Below are 14,584 nucleotides of genomic sequence, written 5' to 3'. Positions count from 1 at the left end.
CAACTAGGAATAGCTATGAGGTGTTGGTGGTACCAAGTCAGCCGGCTCAGCCCATAAATCTCAACTTAATCTAGATCTGAATCCAGACACCTTGAGCCCTATCTCTCATTTTTATTAGTAAAGTATACAGATATGTATGATCTTTTTCCTACTTGAATAGATCATACAATTATTTGTGAGTAATATTTTAAATGCATAAATTGCAAAACATAAGGGAATTTGTTGGAGTATTGTGATACCTAAAATAGTTCCATATTACTCTCCCAGCTAGTCAATAATTGTTTGCATCCATACTATTGTCTATTAAGCAATTGGCTGAGACAGAGTAACATGACCCTGTAACCTTCAATAAAAGAGCCTCTGCACAAGGTAGGTCTGCTGCAGCTCATCGAAGGCTAAATAACCCCATATTTCAGGCAATCACACTTATTCTACATTTAATACTCTTAGAAGTAAATTGGGCTCTTTTCCTTCCTCTTCTGCTGCTTTTTAGTATTATTAACCACGGTCTATGAAATAGTCTGTGGAAAAATTAAATAAAAATGGCATGGAAAAAGCATACATGTTAGCTTTTCTGAACGAAAGGAAGGTCCTCCATTTCTGCTGGCCTAGTGTAAGGCTGGGAAATATGACGACTGCTCTTCCAATCTGGAGTTGAGTGGTGGATGGGGCAGGGGGGAAGACTGTGCAAGATGTGGTGTTCTTCAGACAGCAGAATAGACATCAAACGGAAAATGCTGGCTTGGTTTGAGTGTGTTTCTGTGAGCAGCAATGCGGAGCAAGGGCCAGCTGTTCTCCATCCTCCTCATCTTTTGACATTTTCCACAGGAGCCAAAATTATCTGCTTCTGACCCAGGAGAGGCGTATTCCAAGGGGGATTTTATGAAACACTTTTTAGAAAAGTTGCAAGGACATTGGGGAAAGAGGAAGGTCAAAGAAGAAGACAAAGATTAAATAGTTTCTAAACCATGAAGGAGAAATATTTCCATTTACCAGTAAAAGAAATGATATTATTCCCTTCTACTTGGTCTGAAAGTCGAACCAAAACTTGAATGTGTCAACAACAAAGATGCCAAACAGCCAGTATTCTTAGTAACAAATTTAATTATAGTGGTCTGTCAAAAATTCATATTCCCCTTTGTGATGGGTTGGATCACAGAGACCCCCTTGGGACTGCCACCTGATGTGCTGAGACTACCTCTGAGCCTTTTTTCCCTGCCAGTTTGGGACTTCAGTACCCTGTCTTGTTGAGCCAGACACGCTAGCCTGCTGCAAGCACAGACCCAGGTCTGAACCATGTCTGCCCAAAGCTGCAGACTTAACTGAAAATGGCTTAGAAAGTGCTCCAGTCTCTAGCACCCAGGTACCCAGTTCCCAATGGGATCTAAACCCCAAATAAATCTGTTTTACTCTGTATACAGCTCATACAGGATAAATTTCATAAATTGTCAGCCCTCTGTATCACTGACAGAGAGATATGCACAGCTGTTTGCTCCCCCAGGTGTTAGTCACTAACTCTGGGTTCAATAATAAGCAAAAGTGATTTTATTAAATATAAAAAGTAGCATTTAAGTGGTTCTAAGTAATAACAGAACAAAGTAAGTTACCAAGCAAAATAAAACAAAAACACGCAAGTCTAAGCCTAATATATTAAGAAACTGATTACAGATGAAATCTCGCCCCCAGAGATGTTCTAATAAGCTTCTTTCACAGACTGGATTCCTTCCTAGTCTGGGTCCAGCAGTCTCACACATCCCCGTAGTTACTGTCCTTTGTTCCATTTTCTTTCTGTCATCAATTTGGGGTGGAGAGGCCATCTTGTAAGCCACCTGAAGACGAACTGGAGAGGTTTCCAGGGCTTTTTATATTTTCTCTTTTGTGGGTGGAGACTCCTTTTTTTCTTCTGTGCAAAGTCACAGCAACAAGATGGAGTTTGTAGCCACCTGGGTAAGTCACATGTGTATGAATGATTCAGCTTTTTGCAGGCCAATCCCATTGTTTACAGGTTAGTTTGAACATTACCAGGAAAGCTCAGATATGGAATGGCGTCTCCCAAAGTCCATTGTCAGTTAAGTGTTTCTTGATTGGGCACTTACTGAGAATAGTCCTTTCTCAAGAAGCTGACCAAATGCTTCACTGAGGCTACTTAGAATCAAACACATTGAAATAGAAGTACATAGCCAATATTCATAACTTCAAGTACAAAAATGATACATACACATAGACAGCATAATCATATCCAGCACACTACAACCTTTCCATAGACACCCCACTTGATGTCCTCTGTACAAGACCTGGTGCAGCCATAGGTCCCTGGTTGCAACAATGATCTATACAGTCACAGTTCATGTCAATAATGTCACACCCTTTGCCAAAGAATTTTCTGCTCTTCTCATAGATGAGGTGTTTTTGTTTTTGTCTTTTGTTTTAAATTCCTGTGTTCACCACACCAGAACATAAAATCTTCACTCAAAGGCATCAACAGTTTCCACGTGCTTTCAGAGGGGCATCCTTTTTTGGCTTAATGATCTTAGCAAAAATACGGAAGCACACAACACAAGTATCAAGTCTAAGATAATAATTTGAGGGATTACCATATTATTTCACAAGTAGCAGAGCCACAGCTGGGATCTGAAGGTGACTTCAGTGGTCAAAAATCTTTGCCAAATGCCCAACTATTATCTTAACAACTTTCCCCTAGTCTTGTAGTTGAAGCAAGAAACTTAATGATATAGAGGTTTTTATAGAATTTTTTTTTGCTCTCTGTGTCTAGTTCATTTGTATGCAATTGCCATTTAAAAAAAAACAAGCAATAATTTGAGAGACAAATTAACTGCAATATTCAACTAGATAAACCAAAAAGGCATTTGTTATTGACAAGTAAAGTAAAATACATTTCTAATACTAATAAACCTTTGCAAACAAAAGAAATTGTGCTGTTACTTAATGTTCCCTTTGGTTTTTACTGAGGTGCCATCTACATAGATTACTGCCATTTTTGAGCTTTTACTCTGACTAGAATATGTATTTAAAAATATGATGGTAAATATACGAAATATTATCATTATAGGTCTCTGGCCTGCTAACACTTATTACTCTATATAGTGCTTACTGCCACAAGTGGTCTCATTTACCTATTTTTTATGAGTTTCCCAAATATAAGTTTCATACACAAGGTTTTATCTGTAAATGGTTTGTTTTATAAATACCTTGTTGGTGGCATCATTATACTCCTGACCATGGAAACACTTTTTGATTATTTCTTTAATTTATTAATTATTCATATTGAGTTTGAATCTGATCTTTCTTGCTATGAGCTCAGCCAGAAGGCTCCATATTTGGGGCTAGTTTGCAACTTTGAGGAATTGTAGGGATAATACCGAAAGACACATGCTTAGTAAGTGAAAATTAAACCTCAGAAACTATATTTATTGTTTTGATATGTACCGTTTACTACTGATTTATTTTGCATTTTCAATAAGATGAAATATTTTCAGTTTTTGGCTGGTGTATATTAACTGTCTCAAACATTGTTTGCAAGAGGAATATTTTTAAGTAGTACAATATAGATTAACCAGGAAGACAAGTCCTAGCACTTATTGGCTTCTGGAAACAAATCAGAGTTTTATAAAAGTTCAGAGGACACTAGGAGCTCTATTTATTGGTGAAGACATGCTACATCATTGGGAAATAATTCTAAGCAATGCTGTCCGGTGACTTGTATCTATCAAGTGTGCATTCACCTAATACGTTGTATTACCAAGATATAGTGTAAATTCAGTTCTTTTCTTATCTCAGATAGTTTGTTGTTTGACAAGAGTGGACTAAATGTATATATTTAGTTAGATTTAAAAATATTAGAGGACGGTAGCCAACACTATATGCACCCCAGTGCCTTTATTAGTTATAAAATATAATTGTATTCTAGCAGCATTCCAGCAGAAACTCAGCCAGCCAGACACTGACCAAAACTCTTTTCTACCCCTTCCTCATCTAGGAAGCAGTCCCCTCAGCCCTCTCCAAACACTGTTTCAAACAGGGGCTATTTGCAGTGTGTCTGAAGATCACCAAACATGGTCTATTTTGGGACAAGGGTCGGGGGACAAGACTCCTGGAGCCCTCACAGAGGTCAGTTGAACAGCCGCCCTCTCTTATAGTCAGGAGGATCCAGTTCAGGTGTCCCTGCTGACCCGCAGGTGTGTCATGGTGCGAGAAGCAATCTCTCAGGCAGACCTGGCCCAGGCCATATAGGACTCTTTATGTTAGTCAACACTTTGAACTTCACCCAGACACCATCAAAGACCATTTAAAAACTGTAAAGGCTTTTTGTGATGTGGAATCACTTTGGCCCTGATGCAACACGGTATTTTTGCATAACTTTGAACATGTTAGTGGTCTAAGTGGTACATGCTTAAGTACCTTGCTGAAATGAGACCTTAATCATTTGTGTGTGTGTGTGGGGGGTCAGTTAATTCAAGTAAACAAGAGGGACTAAAACTTGGGTCTAAACTTTTTTGAGCTCTCCCTGTTGGTAATTCTAACCTGAATGAGTGTGAGAAAAGCTTGCTGTATTCTACACATAACTGGCATAGGGGAACACAAGACTCCTGCAAAATAAGACAAACGGAACTGAAAATGTTTAGCTTCTATTCTAATATGTTTTTCCCACTGTAAATGGCACTCCTGGGTTCATTATAGTATGTGCTCTCGTAAATAATCTTTTCTGACTCAAGGCTGTTGTGCCTTGCAATTTAAAGCAGATAGAAGCTGGCACATTTTTTCTGTTTTAATTTTACAAACATGTCAGATACTGAAACGGTTCCTTATACTGGAAGTGCTTTGAAGTGGGGAGATAAACAAAGAGCTAAAATAAAATTAAAAGGAACACAAACAACTTTTCATCTTAGTGCTTTTTGAATTAATTTGAATGGATGTAGTAGCCTTGTGCCACTGTAGTAAGTCTGCAGACATTATCCGATCAATCTAAATTGAGTTAGTGTATATGCAGTAAGCAGAAACAGGTGGAAATTAGTTTATCTGTACCAGACTCTTTCTATTTACTTTGAACAGCGCAACATAAGCTAGTTTTTAGACCTGATTAGTTTTGTTTATTTTCAGAGATGGTTGGAGGCAGAGCATGTGCTAGATTTATACTAGCTCTTAGGGCAGGAAACCATTATAAAGTCATAGCTGCAAGTGCGACAGCTGTAGATAAGAGAAAAAGGTCTTTCTAATAGCTAAGTTTGAAATGAAGCTATGACTTTAGTGGTCTTAAGTCTCATTTTTATAAACAACTGGATTTCTCTGCTCATTCCTTCATGGTTTACTAACAAGGGGAAGAGAACATTCTTCACCCACCCACCCCCGATCCGGAAACACTAAGCAATTGCAGCCTGGAAAAGGTTAAAATCACCTCCGCCAGTTCTGCAGGTTTGCTTTTCTTCTCCATTCTCCACAGGAAAGAACATGTTCTGCATAAGCAAATGGTGTTTTAGCATCAACTCTTTATGTATATTTGTATACATAGCACTAATTGTTCAGCTTAATGGGAATTAGGGATCCAAATCCCTTAGACACCTTAGAAAATCTTAGTCATCTATGTATAACCTCTCTCCAGTAATAAGAAATATTCACCAGACAGAGGAACACAGACCTCCCAGAAACAGTGGAGTCGGTCACCTCCGTGCTACCAGGAACTAATTTCACTTCCTGGGTCTGATAGTGTCACTACCCTGACTCTGAAAGTAGTCCACCTCCAAAGCCCTTACCTGCAGAGTCCCAGAAGGCTCCTCCTTTATATTATTCAACATCTGTATGAAGCCAATGGGAGGGCTGGTGAGGCCTTAGGAGGTGGAGGAACAGCTGTCCATAATGCACCTCTAGGTTCAGTCTGACGGGAGGGACTTGTGCCACTTCAGGTTATTGGGTTGAAGTTGCAGGTGACACAGAGGTCAACATCTTTATGTCCAATGTAAGCATTATTGTCTCCCAACGTTTTCACTGCCCAGACAAAATCAGGCAAGATTCAAATGTTACAGGTAGGTAGAGGGAAGAACTTCAAGAATTTGCTGCCTCTCTATTATTCCTCACTTTCAACAGCATCTGTGTTCAGGCTTTTAAATGGGTTTGCTGTATTAGGGTCTTATTGGACTGCTTGTTGCTGTTGATGTGTGAATAGCCATGATGACACAAACATCCACTTAAGTCTGATTGGCTAGAAGGTTGTGCCCGTTGATATGTAGCTCAGACATAACCATGGTAATCCATGCATACGTGACCTCAAGGCTTGTTTATTGCAATTTATACCTAGGAGTGAAACCACCTACCCTCAAAAACAGGGTTTCTCAAATAGGGGTCTCCACTTGTGTAGGGAAAGCCCCTGGCAGGCCAGGCCGGTGTGTTTACCTGCCCTGTCCGTAGGTCCGGCCGATCGCGGATTGCTGCTCCAGGCCAATGGGAGCTGCTGGAAGCGGTGAGGCCAAGGGATTTCAGCAGCCCCCATTGGCCCGGAGCAGCGATCCATAGCCAGTGGGAGCCGTGATCGGCCAGACCTGCGGACGGGACAGGTAAATGCACCAGCCTGGCCCGCCAGGGGCTTTCCCTACACAAGCAGTGACCCCTGTTTGAGAAACCCTGCTCAAAAAGCTCCAGCTGATACAAAATGCAGCTGTCTATCTACTTAGCCACACAGGTCAGCATGATCACATTGCCGTAGTTCTCTGTTCCCTGTATTAGCTATTCCCCATTGAATATAGAGTTCCATACAAGGTTTCTGTGCTGAATTTCAAAGCATTCAGTGGAATTATACCCAACTACTTGAGATTAGTGCCTTTCCCTCTGTGACTGTGCCTTCCACTGGACGTTACATTGCCCTAGAAATATGAAACTCTTGCACTTGACCATGATTGAGAGAGAGAACCTTGACAGAATCCTAGACTAGGGACCGGGGCTGTGGAGTGAGTGACTACTATCCCTTGCCCCATTCAGAAGTGAAAATGCAAAACTAAATCCTTTGACTTGGCTTTTGTTCAATAAGGTGGTGTAGCCCAGTCCTTTCCTCGGCCCCCCTTGCTGAAGCTCTTTGCTGTCCCAGTAAAGCACAATGAGCCTCTTCTTGATGCAGCCCCCATGGCTTTTATTCACACAAAGTTCCCACCAGCAGTGATACTATTTACAGCGCTTTACAGGTCTTACTGTCTCCTCTTTTACAGAGAGTCTACCCCAGCCTGGAGACCACCCTTTCTCTGGCCATTCCCCCCTGTTCTCTGGCTGTCAGCCAGCCTTTATGGCCCTTCAACCTGCAGGCCCACAGGTGCAGCCAGTTCCAGAGGCCAGGCACCAGACTTCTCCCCAGCCCCAATCTATTTCCGCTGATTGGGGCTGGCTGAGCTGGGGCTAATTAGGTGCCCTTGCAGCAGCACCCTGCTACAGGTGTGTGTACGTATGCACACACACACACACACACACACACTCTCTCTCTCTCTCTCTCTCTCTCTCTCTCTCTCTTACTTTAAGCTATTTCTCCTACACTCTGGGAAGAAAGTATGAGCTATATTTTTACTAACAGTTTTTAAATACATGGAAGGCATTCACATACTAGAGTCACTTTTGTAGGCTATTAAGTATGCAGATAAATAGAAACTATAGTGTTCACTATAAGCAAAGCTGCAAGCCAAGTACAATAACCTGAAATCAATTGTTCATACTATTAAAAAGATCTGTGGAAAATGCCTTAAAATTCCATGAGGTAAAGTGGGGAAGCTTTAATGTGTGACCTCAGTACACAAAACATTCTACTAGCTAATTTATTTTTACCAGGTGTTTGTTTCAATTAGTTTAGCATAGATCTTCTTGTTTTCCAATAGGTGCATAGACATGTTGTTCTTCTTTCAGCAGTTCTGCCTGTGAAGTATTTCTAATTATAATAAGACCTGGATAATTCACGTTTGGTTTATCTGTAAGTAATAATATTTGAAATAATCAAGTGGTAAACAAAACTGCACTATTTGCTGTGTATAAGCTTATTAAACTGAAGTTTTAAAACCTAAATAATACATAAACACACACTCTCGTTAACTTACATTTAAGGTTGCCCAAACGAATTTCCTATTAACATAGTCATTACAAATCAAGGAAATCAAGTAAGGCAACTTTAATATTTACGATGAACTTCAATCCACATTCTAAGCATCGTAAGTATTCAGCCTGACTCCTTGTCACTTCCAACACCCATCTATCATATTCTTCCAACTCAATCACAGGAAAAACTTTAACTCTGGGTATGTCTACATCTAAAATTTTGCAGCGCTGGTTGTTACAGCTGTATTAGTACAGCTGTATAGGGCCAGCGCTGCAGAGTGGCCACACTTACAGCAACCAGCGCTGCAAGTGGTGTTAGATGTGGCCATACTGCAGCGCTGTTGGGCGGCTTCAAGGGGGGTTCGGGGAACGCGAGAGCAAACCGGGGAAGGAGACCAGCTTTGCCGCGGTTTGCTCTCGCGTTCCCCGAACCCCCCTGCAAACCACAGGGAAGGAGACCTGCTTGCACGGAGGTTCGGGGAACGCGAGAGCAAACCGGGGAAGGAGACCAGCTTTGCCGCGGTTTGCTCTCGCGTTCCCCGAACCACCCTGCAAACCGCAGGGAAGGAGACCTGCTTGCACAGGGGTTTGGGGAACGCGAGAGCAAACCGGGGAAGGAGACCAGCTTCGCCGCGGTTTGCTCTCGCGTTCCCCGAACAAGCAGGTCTCCTTCCCTGCGGTTTGCAGGGTGGTTCGGGGAACGCGAGAGCAAACCGCGGCGAAGCTGGTCTCCTTCCCCGGTTTGCTCTCGCGTTCCCCGAACCCCTGTGCAAGCAGGTCTCCTTCCCTGCGGTTTGCAGGGTGGTTCGGGGAACGCGAGAGCAAACCGGGGAAGGAGACCAGCTTCGCCGCGGTTTGCTCTCGCGTTCCCCGAACCACCCTGCAAACCGCAGGGAAGGAGACCTGCTTGCTCGGGGTTCGGGGAACGCGAGAGCAAACCGGGGAAGGAGACCAGCTTGATTACCAGAGGCTTCCTCAGGTATGCTGGGATACCTGCTTATTCCACGGAGGTCAAGAAAAGCGCTGGTAAGTGTCTACACTTGATTACCAGCGCTGGATCACCAGCGCTGGATCCTCTACACCCGAGACAAAACGGGAGTACGGCCAGCGCTGCAAACAGGGAGTTGCAGCGCTGGTGATGCCCTGCAGATGTGTACACCTCCTAAGTTGCAGCGCTGTAACCCCCTCACCAGCGCTGCAACTTTGTGATGTAGACAAGCCCTCTGACTCTGGAACTTTTTAAGGTGGTACTAGATTACGGCTTCTGAATTAAAAAGTTTAGCAGTAAGATTTTGAGGAACTGGAAGGGTGTGCATTACAGTTGGGTTGCATGTTGAACGTGAGGGGAGGGTTTTTTGTTTTTTATTTTTTGATGGATTTTAATTTCTGTAAGAAGATGTGCTCGTTATAGCATGTCATTATTCATTACTGCCTCTGTGCAAAACAGATCTTTCAATCAACCCTACCTTTCCCTGGCACACTTGCACTAAGTGACCATACTTAGGTTCTAGGAGCTACTTTGAACTTTAAGCTGCCATGCTTTCTTTTCTCTTCTGCTATTGCCAGGACTGAACTGATTTTAAAAATGTGAACAAGCAGACAGACAAACAGTATAAAAAAACCAACCTCAGACAAAGGTAGTTTGCAAACTAGTGGATATTAATGGCATAACTCATTTACCATTTACTTCAGAAACACTTTGATTTTCGTCTACAGCAGGGAAAGGAAATTGTCACTGGACTAGGGTTGCCAACTTTCTAATTCCACAATACTGAACACCCTTGCCCTACCCCCTGCTCTGAGGCCTTGCCCCCTCTCACCCCAGCCCCCGTCCCTCTGTCACTTGTTCTCCCTCACCCTCACTCATTTTTACTGGGCTGGGGAAGGTGGTTGGGGTGCAGGAGGGGGTGAGGGCTCCAACTGGGGTGTGGGCTCTGGGATGGGGTCAGAAATATGAGGGGTTCAGGGTGTGGGAGGGGGGTTCCAACGTGGGGCAGGGGCTGTTTGGGGGTGCAGGCTCCGGCCTGGCAGTGCTTATCTTAGGCGCCTCCTGGTCGGCAGTGCAGTGGGGCTAAGGCAGGCTCCCTTCCTGTCCTGGCTCCGCACTGCTCCTGGAAGCGGCTGCCATTTCTAGCCCCTAGGCAGAGGGGCCAGGTAACTGCGCGAATGCACTCTGCCCCTACCCGCAGCTTCCATTGGCCGTAGTTCCTGTGCAATGGGAGCTGCGGAGGTGGTGCTCAGGGTGGGAGCAGCACGCAGAGCTTCCCTGGTCACCTCTGTGCCTAGGGACCAGACATGCTGGCTGCTTCCAAGAGCTATGCAGAGCCAGGACAGGCAGGGAGCCTGCCTTAGTCCCCCGCTATGCCGCCAACCAGGAACACCACTCACTACTGTGGAACGCCACTTTTGGGCTCGAGAAACAAGCACTGAGTGGTGGGATCACATCATCATGCAAGTCTGGGATGACAAGCAGTGGCTGCAGAACTTTCAGATGAGGAAAACCACTTTCATGGGACTATGTGCTGAGCTTGCCCCCACTCTGCAGTGCAAGGACACGAGATTGAGAGCTGCCCTGCCGGTAGAGAAGCGCGTGGCTATTGCAGTCTGGAAGCTGGCAACTCCAGATAGCTACCGATTGGTCGCTAACCAGTTTGGAGTGGGAAAGTCGACCGTTGGAATCATGTTGATGCAAGTTTGCAGGGCCATTAATCGTATCCTGCTTAGAAGAACCGTGACTCTGGGCAATGTGCGTGACGTGGATGGCTTTGCACAAATGGTTTTCCCTAACTGTGGAGAGGCAGTAGATGGGGTGCATATTCCAATTCTGGCACCAGACCACCTAGCCTCCAAGTACATAAATTGGAAGAGGCATTTCTCAATGGTGGTTCTCCAGGCGCTTGTGGATCACTGTGGGCATTTCATGGACATGAACGCAAGCTAATCTGGAAAGGTGCATGACGCATGCATCTTCAGAACACTGGCCTGTTCAGGAAGCTGCAAGCCAGGACTTTCTTCCCGGGCCAGAAGATCACCGTAACGGAAGTCAGAAAGCCCATTGTGATCCTTGGATGCTATGGACGCTTTACCTTTAATGCTATGGCTCATGAAACCCTACACAGGGAGTCTTGACAGCAGCAAGGAGCGGTTCAACAACAGGCTGAGTTGGTGCAGAATGACTATTGAGTGTGCTTTTGGCTATTGAAAGGTCTGCTGGCGTTGTCTGTATAGGAAGCTGGACCTGGCCGATGACATCATCCCCACAGTTATAGCTGGGTGCTGTACCCTCCATCACATTTGTGAAGGGAACGGTGAAAGCTTCACTCAGGCATGGACCATGGAGTTTCAACACCTGGAGGCTGAATTTGGACAGCCAGAGACCAGGGCTATTAGAGGGGACCAGTGCGAAGCTGTAAAGATTAGGGATGCCTTGAGGCAGCAATTTGATGCTGAAAGCGCCAGTAATGTTTGGTGCCCTGCATGGGAGTGAAGTGCAGTGGTTCCAGTGCTAGTAGGCATCTGTTTTTGCTATGTATGATGCACTGACTTGCAGTGCCTGTTGTGTTTCTGAGCTACGGTATCTTTTACTTAATGCAATAATGAATGTTTTCAAAGCCAAAAAATTCATTTATTGAAAAGAGACACAACTGCTGGGGAAACAGAAAGGGCATGACACATTTGTGCTATGTGGGAGGAGGGAAGGGGGCGAGGTGGGGAACAGGACAGTCACAGATTTGCGTATGTCCTGTTAACATATTCAACCTTCCTGTCTGGAGTGCCATGCAATGAGTGCTGCGCTTCTGGCTGGCTAAAATGCATGGTGATGGGGGTTGAGTGCAGTGGGTAAAGGTTGTAGTTTGCAGGGCTGGGTGGTGAAGATACAGGTATTGGAGGCTGCTGGTGGCGATGATAAACTGGATATTGGGGGAAGTGGGTTGGCGGTGACATGGAAGCACAAGGGAAAGAGTTTTGGGGCAAGGGCTGTGGGGCAGGGGCAGATGTGCTCCATCTGCAGTGCTGTGAGCATCTGTATCGAGTCCACTTGGCGCTCCATAATGCTTAAGCGCCACTCCATGTTTTCGTGCCAGTGACTTGCATTCTGCTGGTGGAGTCTCCTTTCAGTCTCCCACCACTCCTGTACTTTTTGATTTTCAGTAAGGGATGCAGCAGGTCCTCTCTGGTTCTTCGCGGAGGCTTCCTGATTCTTTGTAGTCTTTTGGCCGTTGACAGCAAGGACGGCTGGGATCTCAAGGTTGCACCTGTAAAGCCAAAATGCAACACTTAACAGAGGCAACATTGTTCACACCAGACACCGCAATGATTCAACTGTACTTAAAGACAAGTACAGTGTTCACAGTAGCAGAAAGTGCCTGTCCCAAAAGAAGCGCACATAACCCACAGGAGCCCCAAAATGGTAAGCAAGCACAGGGGCAAAGGGGACTGATTGTTTCAGGACTGTACTGTCCTCTGGGGTTCCATGCCTTGGGGAGAGCCAACAGCTGCAGGGGGGCCCTATACTGAACACTGTCTGCACATTTTCCACAGGGTGAGTTCGTCATGGAAGATATCTCGCTGCTGAGGGTGACCTGGGAAGCAAGGGAGGGTCTTCTACTACAATGTGGGGCTTCTGCCTGGCCCTTATGCTACTTGCCTGTGTGGAGCAATGGTCCCCCCACCCACCCCTCATGGCACAGTGGGGTGGACGTGTTAGCCTCAGTGGGACAAGGAGCACAGGAGCTCTGCCAAGGAACCTACTCAAGTGGATTGCCCTTCTTCTGCATGAGACCTCTGAAGAGATCACTGAGGCAGATTACCACAATATGAGAGAGCACATGAATGCCCAATTCCGCATCGAGGCATGCACACAGCCTTCTTTCTGCAACCCTCCTCGCTCCAGGAGCCTGCACTGAACAACTACATTCCCAAAATAAAAGCCTCTTAACCAGACACCTCCTCTGGTGTTTGTTCTTCCCCAAGCACTGTCCACTGCGACTGGCTACCTTCCTCCTGGCTACATGCATCTAGGGATGCCGGGCCGTCCTCTGGCTCTGGTCCACCCTCCTCCTCAACACCCTCGCTCGCTTTCCTCCTCCTGCCTTGTTGAACTCTAGGCTGCTACGGCCTCTGACGTGTCCAGGATGCTCTTTGGAGTGGAGGTGGGGTCATCCCCAAGTAGCACATCCAGCCGTTTGTAGAAACGACAAGTCGTGGGGGCAGCACTGGAGCGGCGGTTTGCCTCTTGTGCTTTGCGGTAGGCATTCCACAGCTTCTTCACTTTAACCCTGAAATGCACTGCGTCCCAGTTATGGCCCCTTTCTATCATGGCCCTTGATATCTGCCCAAAGGTATCGTAATTCCTGTGGCTGGAGTGCAGCTGGGACTGGACAGCTTCCCTGCCACAAACACTGAGGAGGTCCAGCACCTTGCCATTGCTCCATACTGGGGATTACCTGGCGTGTGGAGGCATGGTCACCTGGAAAGATGTGCTGAGAGCACTCTACGCCTTGCTGAGCAAACAGGAAAGGGATTTCAAAATTCCCAGAGAATTTAAAGGGCGGGTCTGATGGTTGGTCACCTGAGGGCAGGGCAGTAGAGTTCAAAGCGATGTCCAGAGTGGCTAGAACAGGCATTGTGGGACACTTCTGGAGGCTGATCAGAGCGCATTAATAGACCAGGGTGTCCACACTGGCACTGCGGCGCTCCAGCTGCAGCAAGCTTTATGCTTCTTGTGGAAGTGGATTACAAGGGGTGGTCCAGCCTTGGAGTCTGGGTGCTGTTCATGCCTTGCCAGTGTGGACACCTCAGGAGTTAGGGCACCCGGGGCTAATTTAATGTGCTCTGACTTGCAAGTGTAGCCAAGGCCTGAGAAGCTGACCAAAATATAGCTACCTGCATCTACTTAAAAAAAAAAAATAAATGTCCAAGCACTTCATGGAGACCTGAACAGAAAATTGCAAACATGTTAACACGAGCAGCAGCCTTATATGCTACTCAGATATAAGGTTTTTTATTATTATACATTCCGTGCGTTAGTTAAGGTGATCCTAACATGGAATTTGACTGACTGTCATGAAGTGATTTGTTTTGATTGAGATTTAAGTGTGGAAAGACCAAGCTGATAGAATGACAATTTAGTCAACACCTACTAACAACAGATCAGGAATTTTTGTTTGATTTTGTTATATGGAGCCAGAATGTTGGTAACGGAGGCTACACTATGAAGTTTATTGCATCTCTGAGATACGACTATCCTTTATTTGCAGGAAGCAAAGAAAAGAGAGTTATTCTGTCACAGTGGATGTGTTTCCATTGAAATTGAAACCAGTTTGAAGATCTCCTACAGAGGCGCGGGCAGATAATGGAACTAGTTAATGGCACTAGCGGAGATAGATTAGATGTCGCCTTTCACTTTGTTTCACAGCCGTCTGTACTAAACATGCTTCTGGGGATATTTTGTTTACAGGAAACCACCGTATAAGTGATAACATTTACTTAAAAAACAGGTACT

General features: G+C 45.2%; 1 protein-coding gene across 1 annotated transcript in view; it reads left to right on the top strand.

Moving 5' to 3' along the window:
- The window catches only part of PARD3B (par-3 family cell polarity regulator beta), a 693,368-nt gene that overhangs the window by 299,269 nt on the left and 379,515 nt on the right, over nt 1-14,584 (top strand).

Source organism: Gopherus evgoodei, chromosome 11 (genome assembly GCF_007399415.2).
Source record: "Gopherus evgoodei ecotype Sinaloan lineage chromosome 11, rGopEvg1_v1.p, whole genome shotgun sequence".
Lineage (NCBI taxonomy): Eukaryota > Metazoa > Chordata > Testudines > Testudinidae > Gopherus > Gopherus evgoodei.
This window is presented reverse-complemented; position numbering and strand designations above follow the sequence as displayed.